Source organism: Aptenodytes forsteri, unplaced genomic scaffold (genome assembly GCF_000699145.1).
Source record: "Aptenodytes forsteri isolate BGI_AS27 unplaced genomic scaffold, ASM69914v1 Scaffold404, whole genome shotgun sequence".
In the NCBI taxonomy this organism is placed as follows: domain Eukaryota; kingdom Metazoa; phylum Chordata; class Aves; order Sphenisciformes; family Spheniscidae; genus Aptenodytes; species Aptenodytes forsteri.
The window spans coordinates 5,403,493-5,420,909 of record NW_008795629.1 but is presented as its reverse complement, the minus strand read 5'-3'; positions in this window follow the sequence as shown (position 1 = coordinate 5,420,909).

Below are 17,417 nucleotides of genomic sequence, written 5' to 3'. Positions count from 1 at the left end.
CACTACCTAGCAACAACTAAAACATCGGTGCGTTATCAACTTTGTTCTCATCCTAAATCCAAAGCACAGCACTGCACCAGCTACTAGGAAGGAAATTAACTCTATCCCTGCTGAAACCAGGACACACACACAGACATTTCCCAGGTGACCTCGGGGCACGTGTAGTACTTTGATGCAACCCTGGGGGTTTCCAGTTTAGGGAAGAAGTTTTATTTTCTTGATACGCTTCCTAGCTGTGCTGTGCTTGTGCTGCGTTTCCAGATGGCCAACCGCCGTTCCTGCAAAGGCCAGCCTTGCTGTGAACCATCCCTTCAGCACTCACACCTTCTGTCAAGGAGTGACCCCCAAAACCCACAGTCCCTGAGGGACCTCTCGGAGCCCACCCAGAGACAATTGAGGAGAGGAGAGGAGAGGAGAGGATGTGGTTTCTGGGGGTGGGGGTGGCATTTGTCTTCCCCCCAGCTTGGCGAAGCAGCCCTGGTTTGGGTGCTGCAGGTGATGGTGCCTGGCTGTGCCCTCTGCTCAGACACTGTCAGTTTTGTGGATCCTGGTTCCCCCCCCAGCCACCCCTGCCCCAGCCTGGGCTCTGTCCTCAGGGAGGTCTGGTTGTCCCTCCTAACGTGTTTCAGTATTGGCCTGGCCCTCGGAAGAGGATCGGCCACGTACAGTCCTTGTCACAGAAAGCGTGCCCTCGGCTGAATCCCTCCTCCGCCGCCTCTCTCTGCTGCCAGTCAGTGCTGTGATCCCTCTTGCCTGGCACATCTCACGCAGCACTGCTGCCTGCTCATTTTTCAGTTAGAGAAAGCTGTGTGATAACCCCTGCATTCAAAACCAGGAGAACAGGCTGAGAGACGTCTCCAGGGAGCTCCTAATGGGCTGGCAGCAGGAGGGCTGCAGAGAGCCCCGAGCCTGGTGGCAGGAAGGCCCTTACCAGCGCTGGGTGCTGCAGGACCTAGTGCTCGCTGCTCTGCCCCGTTGTCATGCTTCTGCTCCTCTCCACGTGCGACAGGCGTTCACAGCCCCTGCTCTGTCTCCCCACCAGCCTCTCTTGGGTTCTTGTTGTCCCTCACTCCCCATAAACTGCCCCGCTGTGACACCCTGCTCTGGTCCTCGCTGCTCTCATCTGTTAGCAACTCTGCACCTACCCACTGACTGACCAGCCAGAGACTCAAGGAGCTGATACACAGTTCAGCTGCGATCTGAGAAAGAAACGCAGGGCACTTGCACCTCCGTCTCCGAGACAGGGCCCTTCCCTAGGGTAGAACATGGCATGCGCTTATCAGCCCAAGGCACACAGTATGGCCTTTCCATCCTGGTGACGGGTAATTAAGGGAGGCACCACTCAATCGTAGACCTACAGTACAGTCCTAGTGTTGCAGGCAGCCTGTACAGCCCCCGTGGCAGTGCTGAGGGGCCTTTGCTGGGTTGTGAGTGGGAGAAGAGTATAATATGCAACATGCAGCATCCCTTTTCATTGGTTGAATTGCAGGTTCAGGACTGAGTTAGTAGAAGACAATTCTCCTCTGTCTCCCGAAGGACTCTGCAGTAGTCCCTGAAATTTCCCTATCTGTTAAAATGTTCAGGCATCACTTATGTGGTGCCATCTGCGCCCAGTGACTTGTGACTGAGCCCTTGCTGTGCCGCACCTTGTGGCTGAGTTGCTTGACCTTAGCTAGTGGTTTGGAATAAAGCATCAAGGATGGACACAGTGAGAAAATAGAAATGAGCTGCCCTAGGGAAATAAATCATCCTCATCCTTTTCAAAAATAGGTATCCGCATACCCTTGGGAATCCTGTTGCCACGGCAAAGAAGCTAACCCCGGAACAAAAGCTCCCAGATGGTTTCAGCCCAGGGGTTACAGCTTGAGAAATGATCCAAGAGGTGAATTTGTCATTGCCTGAGGGCAGGACAGCATCTTCCTTCCTGCCTACGTAGCACTAAGTGCATAAACAGCACCAGAAATCAGGTCTGATCCAGCCTGCACAGCCACTGCCCGTGTCGAGACTGGGCACACAGAGCTCGACAGAAGAATCAGCAGATTATCTGGCTAATTACATCCTGCTCTCTCCAAATGAGGCGACTTTCCAAGACGTTGCCCTGGTAAATTGGCAAGAGCAGGGGAAGACAAATCAAGGTAGTTGCTAATGAACTGAACTCAAAATCAGCCTGATAAATATTCCTCAGGCTTTGCACACACATTTCCTTTTGGTTTCACTGGGGACTTGCAGGCCGATAGCACCCAGGTCAAACATTTTCTGAAAGCAATATAATTCCAGGGGAGCTTTTAAAATTAAAATTAGCTCATGAAAATTGAAATGAGGCTGGACTGGGTTAGACTGGAGGTCCACCAAACCCTGTATCCCACAGTGGCTGGGCAGGGGGGTGTGAAGACACATAGACTGTGGGGCTTTTTCTTACTCCCCCATCCTTGGGTACCTCTGGACAGAGCCTCATGGGGCAGCATCCACCAGCTCTGGGAATGATGAGCGTGATGGGGATGCTCTGCTTTCTGGGGCATCCTCCCAGTCTCTGTTCCTACATTTTTAACCCTTCTCTCTTTTCCATTTGTTGTCTTCTCTGAGCATTTGGTTGATCTCTGGCTTTTCTCTCTGTGTAGACAATGGCCCATGAGGCATTGCTAAGCCTTGGCAGGCAGCTCCAGATTTGGTCCTATGTTAGATGGCTTTGGGGCTCCACATTCATCAGGGCCGAGTGGGACCTGTGTCAGGGTGTCCCCAGGGTGGTGAGACTTGCAGTGAGGAGGATCACAGGAGGTCTGCATGGAGGAACCATGTACCTAGCACGAGCCTGATTTCCCCTCATATGTCCTGCCTGGTGGCCAGCAGCTCTGATGCCATTGGAGCATCCTTGGGTGCCTCAGCAGAGCTATGGGACATGTGTCATCTTGACTACAGGTCAAGAATGCAGTTACTGCCTAAACTCAGCTCTTCCTAGCCCATACCATGCTGGCAGGGAGCCCGGTTTGGCTGGGGCTTTCCCCACACAGTGTCAGAGGTGACGTGGGGCAGGCCCCGCACCCTGGCACAGGGTGTCTGGGCTCAGGGGGCCGTCCTGAGCTTACCTAGGATGGCTGATGCTCACTTGCCAGGCGTAGAGAGGGGTCTGCCTGCCCCAAGCACCCTTGGAGGAGCTCCTGCCCCTGGGAGAAGGGGTGGGTAACAGCCAGGACGTGCTTACGTTGTCCAGCCCTCCTGCACACCTGAACGGCTCTGTGCCCGACACAAGATTTACCTGAGCACCGAACCAAGTCCTGCAGGTAAAAAGAAAACTGCAGACCACAAGTAAGTCAGCAAATGTGAAAGGCAGACGGACTCTGCATCCCGACCCTTCTGCCTCACTCCTTCCCTCCCACGCCCTGGGCTCTGGCCAAGCTGACAGCAGGGACACTGACTCACAGGTTATTCCTCTGCTCTTTGCTCATTTGGGCCTCTCCTGCACTTCTTAGCAGTGGGTTTCTGCCGGATGAACTGCTGGGCTTCCTCCACTCTCAGCATCCTGCTGCTCCTTGCTTGGCAGCCTTGAGGAGGGGAGCCAAAGACACGAGGCCACCCTGTCTGCATCCCCCTGGGTTTCTACCCGCCCTGGGGTGCTGCTCACAGAATTCCCTGGTGGCCTTTTCCACCAGTGAGATGCTGGGCATGGCATCATTCACCTCCTAAAAGGGAGGATGCATTACTGCTGCCCAAGCTCTGGGCTGCCACAGCTCTCCGTAGCTTGGCTGCCCCGTGTTTCGTGTTGCCCCCGTGCTGGATGGGATGTGCAATAAGATAGGTGGCTGCTGCACCAGCACCTCCCCAGCTGCCAGAATATGCAGACAGGGCTGGGGGGGTCCCGTTGCAAGAAGCAGAGTGTTCGCGGTGAGCAGAGTGCAGCAGTGGGGTGCTGCTGGTAGATACTCATCCCGTGCGCTGGGTACCACGCAGGTGTGCTGGGCTGAGCAAGTTCCCTATGGGTGGCACAGGTCTCCTGGGAGGGGCAGGGGACAGCAGAAGTGCCCCAGTGCCTGGAGAAGGGACATCCATGTGACAGTCTGTCTGCCACTGACCAGCCCTGCCTGGAGCTCAGGAACCTGAAATGAGAGGAGAGGTGGGGAAAGCACTGCTGAGTCCCAGAGTAAACTTCTCTCTAATTTACTTCTTCCCTGGGGCTTTTCCTGGTCCCAGGCTCTCCCCTCACAGACACAGACTGGGCTGTATGCTATATTGCCCTGGATATTTTAGCTGAGTTTCTGGCCTTTTACAAGCCTTGCTCCAGTTTCTCCCTCTTGCAATGGTTTTGCTCTCTCCCCATGGCCTCAGCAAGCAACAGCTCCTTCCAGACTCCTTATGTAGCTCTTGGATGAAGTCTGTGTAATGGGATGCCCTGCCCCATCTTCCAGCACGCTGCTTCCATCATCCCTCACCAGCTGCTCTCTCGAGGAGAAGGACGCTTCCCAGAGCAATGGTGCTCACATCCAGCTAACAGACACGGTCTTGCGTAGGTAACCACGGCGTGGGTGCAGGGGCATGGGTGTGCTGCTCTTCTGCTACTGCTGCTCACGCTCTGGCTCCATCCTTTGCTGATTCACCTCTGGTCACTCTTAGAGACTGATGAGGCTTTAGACATGGCAGGCGCAGGCTCCTCAGTCAGCTCAGCGAGGACACCCTGCCCAGGGGTGGGAAATGAGTCAGCGGCCATCTGGGCTTGGCATGTGCTCCAGCCCTGGGGACGGCAACCCCTGGAGGCAGCCACCCTGCATGACCCCAGAAGCCGCTCAAGTCTGAAGAGCGAAACACATTTCCCATCGGGGACAGTGCTGGAGCGGTCACGGGAACCAGCACTCCCGATCACGCAGGGGACTGCCTGAGCGTAAACACCCAGGAGATCACTTTCTCCCTGAGTAAGGCTCATGAGTCTGCAGACTAATACTTCCCCTGCCCCTTCTATGTTCCTTATTCACATACAACTTTCTGCACCAGTGCTACACTGGTAACACCTCCTTCCCTAGGGTCCCTGGCCTTCAAAGCCTAGCTTAGTCCAGGGTTTACCCCAGCTTAGAGGTCCCGTTTGGCTCTGCACTGAGCCATGCAAAATGACGCAGCAGCCCCACGAGCAGGTCTTTTTTCCCAATTCAGTGGTGCACAAGGTGGGAGGTAGCAGAGCTGCCTCCTGTTTTCTCAGCTAACCCTTTTCCAGCTCTGATCTGTGTGGATTCCCGTAGCGGGAGAAGTTGGGAACAGCCCTTCCCAAGCAGGTATGTAAGGGTAGCCCAGAGAGGCTCGCACTTCAGTAATAAACAGTGTCTGGTAGGAAGGGATCCATGGGCTGAGCCAGAAAGTAAAAGACATCTCCTTTGGAAAGACAAAGGGCAGAGCAAGATGTGGGGCTGGGTAACTGCAGTCTTGGGACTGTGGGGATGAGCAGGGAAATGCCGTGCTGCAGAGGGTTATGGGGACGGGACCTGGTGTCACCTGCATCATGAGAAGGGAACGTGTGGGGCCAAGCCAGGGCTGCCAGGGGCAAGGAGGGAATTCCCTGGCTGTTTAGAGCCAGGAGAAGGATGGCTGGCAACCCTCTGACTCAGGGCCTCATTTCAAGAGCTCCCAAGCTGGCTCCAGCGCATCCCTCTGCTCCCTCCCACCCGGGGGCCTTATGCCACTGACACGGAGCAGCCACCAGCAGGAATTGTTGCTCTGTTCCTGCTCCCGTGCTCCGAGATGGGGCTGCTCCCCTTTCCTGTGCGAGGGCAGAAGGCAGGGTTATTCCTCATCCCTCATCTTGTCCACGGGAGGAAAAGGGCTCCTGCAGCATCCCATCTCCCGGAGCAGTTCCAGCCCTGCCTGGAGGAGATGCTGGAGGAGTTGTCCATCCCTTTGCCTTCTCCCTGCTGCCGGCACCAGATGGATCATTTCAGGAAGGAGGCAGCCCTGCTTCCCACCGCCTGATCTGCCAGAAGCAAGGGGGAGCTTTGATCAAGGCACAGCTATCTGTACTCTGATCACCGCCTTTCCTGCAAGGGCCCCGTTCAGAGGAGAGGGCACATTTCCTTTAACCCTTCCTTCCCTGCGAGCCCAGCGCTCCACAGGAAAGGCACATTCATCAGAGCTCTCAGCCCAAGGGGCTTCACATTTCCAGTGAAGGCTGGGAACTGAGTGATATTTTGGTAGCTGATTTCGAGGATCCATTCAGTTGCTCATGCACCCACTGGGAACTGAGTGATATTTTGGTAGCTGTGTGATTTCGAGGATCCATTCAGTTGCTTGTGCACCCAAAGTTTTGTTTTAGAAAAGCTTTGTGTTGGGGCTGCCTTAAGATTAATTAATAGAGAGAGAGAAGGGGAACTTTCTCAGGGGAACTCAGCAGCCCCCTTCCATCACATCAAAGCTGGTGAGAGATCACATTATCTTGACAGATGTACACTACAGATCTGGTTACTGAACTTATGTTTCCCATGGACTCATTCCAACACTTCTTTTAATTTGTCAGGGATATATTTCAAACTGTAATATGCACATGGTTGCAGAAAAGCAGAAGGAAGTAGCTGATTAATGACCTTTTCCTGGTAGTGTAGGAGTGCTGGTTCAAGCTGTAGTAGATACCAAAGAAAAGGTAATATACTGGAAACCAGAAAAAATGAAGTCTCTTGGATTAGAGGTTCCTCTTCTGTTTCTTCCAAGTCAAAGCAATTAATAATGCTATGATGCAATGTGCTAAGCTGTGTGATGAGGGTCTATACCTGAGACATGCTGAGGAATTCATCACAGTGCTCCCACCAATTTTCTGTCACATCAGTGGGAGTACTAGGCACAGGCAGTTGAGATACCTTGTCTCTGGGAGCAGGTTCCCAGTCTCCACTTGTCTGCAGCACTCTCCTTCGAGTGCTGGCTTGGGTGCCCTGAATAATACCCAAGTATTATTTCTACTTCTTTTCATCCTTTTGCAATCAACCACAGTCTGAAGCACTGGTGACACCACCGATCACAAGGTTTGATACCTGCCACCTTGTAGTTATCAAACTTGTTTCTTGCTTGATGCAGTCACCTGAGATGAAATGAAATTATTAATTAGCTCCATGAGGCAGGAATACGCCCCCCCTCCTCGGCACTCAGACAGCTCCTGACCCAGCCAGGCTTGATGCACGCTGTCAGAGCTGGGCTGGAGTGCCTCTGGGGCTGTCTGTCACCATCACAGGGCCACTACTTCCAAAGAGGGACTCCAGGCATGGCTGCAGTGCCAATACTATGTACGGGAATAAACACTCTTAGCAGGATTGTAACACTCAGCTTTGATCCTTGGCCCTTAGAGATAACGTGACAGCTCTGATCCCTGCACAGTGCAGATACACAACCTCCCTCTTGGGTAGAGGCATGTGTAAAGACCTGGCTTGGACTTTGCGGGGATGTCTGTGATGACGTGAAGTGCAAAACAGGGCAAAGGTAAGCCCAAAGACACATGGCTGTAGTAACTCGGCGCTGATGCAAGAAGAGAGTCCAGAGCATGCAGCTCTAAATGCACAGGCAGGGCCCAACTCTCCCCCCCATGGCTGGATGGCGAAGGGAACATCCCTGCGCAGAGACATCACCCAGACCTACTCTTACCTATAGGTGACGCAGGTGTTCAGGTAGAAACTTGATCTAAATTGTATCTCTGCCTGCAATCACAGGACATCAGAGTGTGATCTGATAAGTGCCTGTACTAAAATGTGTTTTAAACCATCTCCGTGCATTCCTCTGTGCAAACCACTGCAAACTCACTGAGGAAATAGAAAAGCGACAAACCAACATTGAAAGTTGGACTTAATTCATACCAGACTGTAGCCATATTAAGCGCACTGCAGAGAGCAGGCCCTGGCTTTTTTAAAGACGGAGGAAGCAGCAATAGGATTCACAAAGGCCGTGCAATGCTTGAGCTCTTTTTTCCCACCCACATGAAGAGCTGCTGTATTTTCAAAGCAGGAGCTTTGAAAAGGTGATTGATGCTACATGTGCCTCACTCTGACAAGGAGCTGGGTCTGAACAGGGCATTTTCCATTAGTTCAAACTGGTTCGATCTTCTGTCTTTAAAAGGAAGCCAGATGCTGCTCACTGATGAGGAGGATCTTTTGCACAGCAGTGGTTTGAGACCTTGCTCTGCTTTTCATACAGCGACTCTCCTTTGCCTCTGTCACATGGTTTCCAGCAGTCATGCATTTTTTAGGAAGAGGAACCGAGCCATGAGTTGGAGATGTGATACAGTTGTGGTCACAGAACAAGCTGGTGACCACCCCAGGAATTGAGCACCATCACCATGCTCCCATCCTGTAACCGTATGCTGGAGGAGGTGGTCCTGATCCTTCTAGTCTTTACATCCTCCAGCTTCCATGTGCTGCATTCCCAGTCCTGGGGAGAGGGCATGGGGGGTCTGGAGGTTGGGCCATTCTTTGGTTATCAGTATTAAGCATTGTGGGGCTGTGATTTGTGTTAACCAGGCTGCAGGCCCTAGAGCTGCTTGCCATTCCTTGAGCACCGGCCTCATCTCTGCAGCCACAGCTGGGAAGGTTCCTGTCCTCCCACGTCGCGATGGAGAGCAGCACGCACCAGCCGGAGAGCTTTGTTTCCAGTTGACCTAACTAAGCCATGATTACACACGGAGCTTTTCCTATTAGTGGCTCAGAAACAGCTGGGGGACTTCCCCCCGTCTGCAGAGCATGGGACAGGCACGTGACATGGCTCTGTTTGGCAAAGCAAACCTGTTCCAGACATATGCCTTCCTGTTCAGGGATTTCTGTAGCCTTAACAAACAGCCTCAATGTTTCAGACTGATCAGTATTTCCTTTTGGGAACATCTTCACTGCAAGCTTTGCCTTGGCTAACCCAGGCTGTTGCCTAGGCTTTGTCCCAAACATTTGGTGTCCCACAATGGTGGTTCCCATGGTCCCACAGGTTGATGCAATGAGAGAAGGTATGAGCAAGTGTCGTGGCCACCCAGACTGAGACCCATCCTCCTTGCACAGTGGCTCTAATCCATCACTCGGGGGCCAAGAGTCCCGCAGGACACCTGTGCCCCCCCGCCATTAACTGTGCCAGTCCCACCCCGGGGTGGGGTGGGGGGGTAGCAATGCACGGAGGGGAGTGTGGGGCTCCCGAGGGCATGGGCACCTGGGTGTTGTAGTGGCATTACAGCATTGGCTGCTGGTGCTCAGGCAGAGCTTCCCGAGGAAGCAAAAGCAATTAGCTCAGCAAAACAAGATGCACGCAGGGGGGTTGTCTCAGGAGTCCCCAGGAAACCAGTCCTGATCTTCCTGGGGGAAGAAAGCAGGAGACAACTGTCTCTGCTGCTTTCTCCCCCAGCAACAGAGCAGAGCAAGTCTCCCCAAGCCCTGCTAATTACTCACTGCTGCCTTGAGTTCCCATCCCCTTGCTGTCTGGACACAGAGCTGCTTGCCGCTTGCCTTCCCCTGCAACCCCAGGCAGGAGTCTCCAAAAAACAGCTCCTTGCCCCCATCACCCCTGCGTGCAGCAGGGCCAGCCCCTGGGACCCAGCCACCTCGGGACCCGGGAGAGCCCCAGCACCAGCTGCAGCGGCAAGGACAGAGCTGTGTTTGACTTGCAGCTTCCCCTTTTTCCCAGTTTTCAGCTGCACAGCAGCAGTCCCAGAGGCCCAACGCTCTCTGACCTTGGCTGTCCTCGTTTACTTCTAAAACTGACTGATCACACTGGCGAGCTCCAAAATTGGCATCCCAGCTGGCCTCTTCTCCGCCACATGGGATTCCAGGCACCACCAGGGGCTCCCAGTGTTTTTAATTATATTTCTCCTTTTTTTGAAGCCTTTTTCATTCATGCTGCTTGTGGTGTTTCCAACGGGACGGAAAGCTCCTCTCCATGCAGGCTGCCTGCTGTGTGCTCGCTGAGGCTGGCTCATCCTTCCCATGCACCTCGAGGGACGCTCGGGAGCACGGGGGCAAACGCAGGCTGGCGGTTCCCTGGTAGCATGCGCTAGGCCGGAGAGCAGAGGATGCACTATGGAAAAGCCCAAGGGCTTGAGAACCTTGGGAAATAGAGACCTTGACTCCAGCAGTAGTGGCAGTCCCTGCAGCGTTGCCTTACTTACGGACCTGCTGCCAGGCACCAGGGAAACATTCCACCTTCCCAGCAGCATGTCTGGTGCGGATGTGAAGTATGTAATGACCAGCTGAGCTATTGTCAACAAGCATCTCCACAGAGGATGACAGCAGGTGGTGAGAGAGCCAATGGCACCCATGAACCATGTCCTGGGGGAAGAGAGTGCAGCAGAGGAAGGTATTGGATGTCACTGCTACGCAGCATCACCGAGACCTTGGATGGATGCTGATAGGGTCACTTCACAACAGATGTAGGAAACAGGGAGGGTTTGGGGGAATCAGAAGGAAGACACGGCTACTGGTAAGTTCATCATCTGCTGGAAGATCAAAGAGGTGGTGTTTGTCCATGCCTGATGTGCGCGTCATGCACCAGGAGCTGCTCAGAGGAGCTGCAGCGTTGTGGGTGCTGGCAGGGAGAGCAGCAGGAGGGAGCACTTTTGCACGCTGACCTGTGGCTCCCACAGCTGCATCCACGCATCATTTTTCCACGGTACGTCCTGATGGTGCCCGTCAAGCAGGCTTTACACAGCCACATAAACAGCTGGGTAAGAAAACCACATCTCAATACAGGTCAGCCGAGGGACCTTGTCGCCGACTCCAGCTCTGCTGTTTCCACACAGCTGGAAGCAGTGACAGCTTCACCTTGGCTAGCCCACAGCTCTGTTTTCGCAGAGGCAGAAGAGGAGTGGACAGAGCGTGCCCTGCCCTGGCAGCAGGCTGTGACCGTGTCCCTGGGAGCCGATGGGGAGGTCATACTGCGTCATGCCTCTGGGTTTTGTAAGGTTTAAACCCATTCCCCCACCACAGCCTGCATCCAGCACGGTGCCGTCTCTGACACACCACTCTGACGTGGCCGTTGTCCTCTCCTTATGCTCTAGCTTGGGGACAATCCTGGACTGCTCTCAGAAAGGGGGTAGAGGAGTTTCTCCCCACATGCTTAGTGCTGCAGACTAACCAAAGCCACTACTGCACATCTGCAGACCACGGCTAATAGACAGTTGAAAGAAGGTAACTCCCAAAGCCAGAGTGGTATAGCTGGGATGCATCCCAGCCTGTTAATGTTCATCCAGACACATCTCCTGGTTTTTTTTTTTATTTTTAGCATTGTTTGGCCTTTCCACTAACTTCATCAAATAACCAGCTGTACAACACAGCCAAGGCTGCTGTGCCTGTGAGAACAGGCAGGCTCTGGCTTGACCCATGCTGCAGATTGCTATCCATTACTCATTAACCATGGGCGTGGTTGAACCACACAACTTGCTACTGTGCCTAAGTCTGCACCAGCTTCTGGTCTCTGGACAGTGCTTTGCCCTTGAATTGATCTTGTCCTCTGAATAATCAGGTTTATAGAAGAAAGATCGAACAATCAGTCTAGAGATGAACTGCCTTGAACTGGTTTTCTGCGCTGGATTACACTTTAAACATTGCAACAGCTTTGAGAGCTTCTGGCTTTTCCCTGTAAGAAAAAAAGTTTTGAATTAGTTGCTGCTAATTGTGTTGGGAGGGTGTTATTTGTATCCCATTCTCCCAAAGCCCAAAGAAAGTAGCATATGAAATAAGATGGTGCGCTTTCTCCATGCTCTCTCCTCCTGACCTGAATGATGAATTAAAGACCAAATTTAATTTGTGTGATACAGCGCAGTATTGCATCTTTTACTTCTGCGCTCTGACAAGCATAAATGCTGCAGAAATAGGGCAGGATGATCAAAACCTAAAAAAAATAAAATAACACTGAAAGGCATTTGTTGCAAAAGCATGGCTATTTGTAAAAGCTTTTGAGAAAGAGTAAAACACCGTTAGCTTGGCTAGGAAGGTTCATCCTCACACATGAACTGGAGGGAAGGTGATGGGTGGTACTGCTGTATTCTGGACCAGTATCTCTGCCTGGATCAGCTGAGGAGCCTTATCCTCTGAAACACAATCACTGTGAACATCCACACTGCTAACAGTTTTGCACAAACATCAAGCAAGTACAGTTCGTTTCCAGGAAAGCTGAATGCACAGGTGTATTAAGATATTAATGAACTCCTTCTGCCTAAAACAGGTCAGGAGGAAAGGGAAAGATTCATCTTTTCTCTACGTCCAAACGCATCACATCCCTCTTCTGTATTTTCCCAGGGGATGGGTTGGGAAATGATCGCTCCCCGCTGCGCTGTATGAGCTCTCCTCCACTCTCCCCAGTTTCTGATCTGCAACACAGATTGTTCAGCACTGAAGCAACATAAAGCACATGCACTTGAATGTTTGAATGAGTCATTTGCAGAGCTGCAAGCACGAGATTGCAGTAATTAAAAGGTGGGAGCTTGGAGAGGGTCCGTGCTGCAAAGTGAGGGGTCCCTGTGGTGTTGCTTAGGTCTTGAGCATCCCACAAGGTCCTGTGCCCCACATGCCCTGAAAATCAGAGCAGCTGCATGGAGAGTGCTGAGTTCCAGGAAACGGTTGGCTCATGGCACTGGGCCTTTCATGCTCCGACCCTGCTAACCCCTTTCTGTGCAGCTACAACTGGGATGGGGGAGAGAGTTTTGGTACCAGGTCCATATGGGGAGGTTATCTCCATGCTGCGGGTTTGGATGGAGCCAGGTAGGCATGAAGCATGTATGGTGGTGTGTGCATAGTCTTGTGGACAAGCACCTGTGGTCCAGCAGGCAGAGAGACGCCTGGCACGGCATGGACAGGCGTGTCTAACCAGGTATTGCTGCGGGCAGTTTGGAGGGCAGCAGTCACGAGCCTCCCCAGACCCTGCGCACAGCAGTGGGATTTTTAGGAAGACTTGGACACTAGCAGCACTAAATATGTGCAGGGAATATTTGTGATTCTTCTTGTTCTTCAGTGCAAACCAGGACCAAATCCATTAGATACCATAACTTCTCTTAAATTAAAGAGAACCATACCCATTTCTTGCTGTAACAAGTAATGACCTATTATGCAATAACATTATTGCTGATTATTAACATCTTTGCAGGAAACTGGATGGTGGTTTTCATGTGACAAACCCAGCCCACTGATGTCCTGAAATAGTTTGCATGCTAGTGAAATTTAAGAGGAGAATAGTTGACCAAGTCACAGCAGTTTCTGACAGCTCTGCTACAAGTACCACATTGGCTCCTGCCCCCCCTCCATCTTCTCATCGGGATGTTAACGCTGGAGCCTAAGGATGATGGACTAAGAATTACTATTCTCAGTGATCTTCTTGTTAATGCTTTAGCCATAAATATTTTCCTCTTCCTCTTAAACTGTGAAGGTGGATGTAAGATACAAAGGAAAATGAGTAGCGATGTCTCTCCACTCTCCAGTTGTAGGCAGTGCACAGGTATTTCAGCAGCACTAGACCTCTGAGGCTTGTTTCAATCTGCCAAGCTGCCCACATGGGTTGGTGGCTCCTAGGAAAGAGAAATATGGCCCAGAGATTTAGCCATCTCTGAGGCTAAATTACTGCTTTCCAGAAGAGTGACCTGCAGTAGCTGCAGTGCAACGGGAAATCTTTCAGTCTGCTCTGAGAGCTCAGAAGTCCTGAACTAAGAGGCTGTGTGTGGGAGGGAGACCTGGAAATGATGGACAATAAAAGATCGGGCACTGCACAGGGATAGAGAATCAGGAACAAGCTGATGAATGCAGTCTCTCCAGACCTCCCCATTTCTAGACTTGTTATGGTTTGCAGTGCTGCAGGCTAAATTTGAGGTCATGGGACTTTTCTTTGAGCCGTCCAATTAATTAATTTCTGAGTTCTGCACTTCATGGCTGAGAGCTCTGATCAGAGAGTAAAGAAGCATCAGCAAGCATAACAACTGTCAGCAAGCTCATCAGGAGGGGCTGAACCCAGAAAACTCGTGCCGAAAATGCAAGCCTCAGCAGCTGGGACCAAGCATCCCAGCAGGGAAGGGTAAGAAGGTGTCCTCTGTGTATGAGGTACATAGGAAAGGAGATCTGGGGAGAAAGGGAAGAACAGCTCTCCACAGGGGTGTCCAGATTTGTGTCAAAGGAAGACGCCTCCTCAAGCACCATCCACTCTGACTGAAGCATGTCGCTCTCCCCAGCCAGCCTCGTAGAGCCCACAGGTCTGGAAGGAGGCGCTGGGCGGGTGGCAAGCCTGACGTGACAGCTCTCCACTCCTGTTAGCCCAAGGCATGTCCTGGTATTCCACGTATCTCCACGGACATCAGTCCAATCACATCTTACTGCTGCTTTGGGGGCTATCTTTTCCTTCAGGGCAAAGAGAAAAGCTGGGGTTTTTTTTTGCCTCATTGCAATTTTTTGCTAGTAGTAAAACAGTGACTGCACCACCCCATTGCTCCCCCCACCTGACCTGTGCAGCCAGCATCTTCTGGGCTTGCCAGGTGTTTGGATCCCATTGGTGCACAAGTAACTCTCTGCTTTGCAGTCGTGTGTGTAACAGGGTTTTGTGTGGCCGAGATTCTGGTCTTAATTGCAGTGCTGTGAACCCAAACTAGCGCTGCAATGCTCCTCAAGCTCAGAAGATCTCCTGGAAGGACATTTCTGTCCAAGATTCAGCTCAGTTACGTTGCCCGGGCAGCACGTGTTCCATATTCCCCAGGAGGCGGAAGCAGGTCCTCAGATCCTCTGGGGAAAGATGTGGTAGTCGAGTTGGATAAATAAAGACCATCACTCCCACAAACTGAGCCTTGGTTTTCCTGGTCAACCCGTTGATGCCCCATTATCAGCTCCAATGGCTCAAGTCAGTTTGTTTCAAGCGTTGCTTTAAATTTGTTGCCGATGTTTGTTTTGGGGTGGGGTGGCGCAGATTCTGTACACCTCTAAGAAAACTAATTGTCAGGTGTTGCTTCCTAGCCCACATGGTCTGCAGGCCTTGGCTTTGAAGCTGCCGCTGCCTCTTCAGTCTGGCTGTGCTTTTCTTGCTGCAGTCAGGGCTGATTATGGCAAATCCCAGATCTTGAATCAGGGCAAATTTTAATACTGCACAGGCCTTATTTATGTAACAGCTGCCATCCCGCAGGGATGAATCCAGGACTTGCAGCACTAAAAGCATTAGCTGCTGCCACTGGAGCTAAAGATGTAACTCCTTTGGTTGGTAGCACCAGTACATTTATATCCTTTAGAACAAACACTGGAGGAGACTCGTGACACACTTAAAAGTGGGTTATGCCTACATAAGCGTTTTCCTCCCACCATCATACTAAGGGAGCACGTACACTTGCAGGACCACAGGTGTGAAAACGCAGTTGATGCTGCCACCGGCCCATCGCTAGTCTGAGTGGAGTGTACACATCATTATTTACCAGCACAGTTTTCTGCTAGCACTCACGCACGCCCTTTAACTCTCAGATCTGCTCCAGCACTGGGGAAATAGAGGACAGAACAAGTGTAGGCAGGGCCCTGGCTCCCTTGGCTTAAACAACACTCTGCTCATCTTTCCCAATACATTTTGCATCACTTTGGCATAATGGAGGTTCACGTTCTTCTTTCCCTCTAGGCACATGATGCAGAGCCTCTGGGCTTCAACTTGTCATCAGCTCAAAAACAGCCGGCCACTTCTGAAAAGCAGCTCTGGTTTCCTCCACTGCCCAGGGGCCAAAGACATGCTCACGCTCAGAACGATTTCAGGTCAACACCCTAAAATACAATACAAGTGATTCACCTTGAAGCTTTAACACAGTTTAATTCTCGCCATCATTCATACTTTGTCCTTTCTGTTTATGCTGTTTAATTATATAGCTCAGTAACTGCACAGCTATTTACCCCTACACTCCAGCGTGTTTGATGCAAACAAAGGTCTGTTTAATGGCTGGCTTCTGTCTTAAAATCCACCCTTTGCTGGGACAGAGCATTTATAAAGCATGAAGTGCACCTTGCAGCTTCTTCCCCAATAAAATCTCAGCCAAACCAATCTGAAATTGCGTAATTGTGAGTTCTGGGGAACAGACTGCGGGAAAATGCAGCAGCCACGTGTGCTCTCAGCTTCTTTGTCATGGGAAGGGCTCTGCCTCTGTGCGTCTGTTAATTCTTCTGTCCCAAAATATTAGGGCACCTGCAATGGAGCCGATTCTCATTTTTGTCAGAAATGGAGTCGGAGCTCCGCAGGACATGTTACCATGTGTCAGGGAGCTCTGAAGGGATCCTCTGGTGCCTTAAGGGTGTCCTTGAATCGTTGCTTTGCATGGTGATGCCTTTTACTTGTACTGCTGGCCTGTGGACTTGGAAGGAATATTCAGGGTCCAGTTTTACTTCCAGATTCCCATCTCTATGCTTTACCTGAGTTTATTTCAGCTTTTCTATCAAATTGACTCTCACAAACATTCCTGACAGGAGAGCAAGGACTGTGGTGCAAACAGGCACTTGTTATATAAACCACTTAAATGAGACATCGGCCAAATTTGGCTAGTGGAAAGAAGATGTCAGATGAGGACAGGATATTTAAACACAGCAGGGGAGAAGCTACAGCTCAGGGTTTGTTAAGGATATTCACAGCCCTTTGTGAAGGGAAATGCATCTGTGTCCATCTCCTCCTTCACCCACTTCCCGGAGGCGGGGGCTGGATACCCTGTGTCACACTTTACTGGGGGAGCAGGGCCATTGCTGCCCCTCGGCCACCGCCACACAGGGATGCGCAGCTGTAGTTTTCCTCCCCCCTGCTCCATCCCTTTCAGTGGGCAAAGCTTGACCTGGGAAAGCCCTGGGACAAGTTCACAGTCCCTTTAGCTGGTCTGAATCCGTTCAGAAGGGCACAGCAGGGGCTTTCCTTGCCTCCCCCATGTCCTGTTCCAAGCCTGGCTTGCTGTAACAGCATCACAGGCCTGCGGCCGTGGCCGAGGCGTGACACAGCTGCTGCACGCACAAGCCAACACTCCAGCCCCAGCTGTGGTAAAGGTTAAGCCCCAGATAAGGACACAGCCGCACTTTCCCCTGCAGAAAGGCTGTAAATAACCGGCACTAAGTGACAGGCTGGCACAAACCACCAACCGGCAGAGCAGGCGGGTGCAACCGCAGCTGAAGCCGGAGACGCCGCTTCTCCTGCTCCGGCCGCCGCCGCTCCGCCTCTGCAAACCAGGCAGCGCCCTGCCGCAGCTCCCGCTGCCGGGAGCCGCGCCGCGGCAGTGCCTGCGACGGGACGGGGCAGGGACCGAGATCACCCTCGTCCTCCCCACAGCTCGGCTGTGGTCCCTCGGCTTTGTGCGCTGCTGCCCGAGCAGAGAGCGGGGTCCTTCTTCCCGCCCCACGTTCGCTCGGGGCAGGCGGCTCGCCCCGTCCTCCCCGCACTGCACGGGGTGCGCGGTACTGCGCAGCGCTGCATTGCACCGCGTTGCACCGCATTAGCATTGGCATTGCAGCGCGCTGCATCGC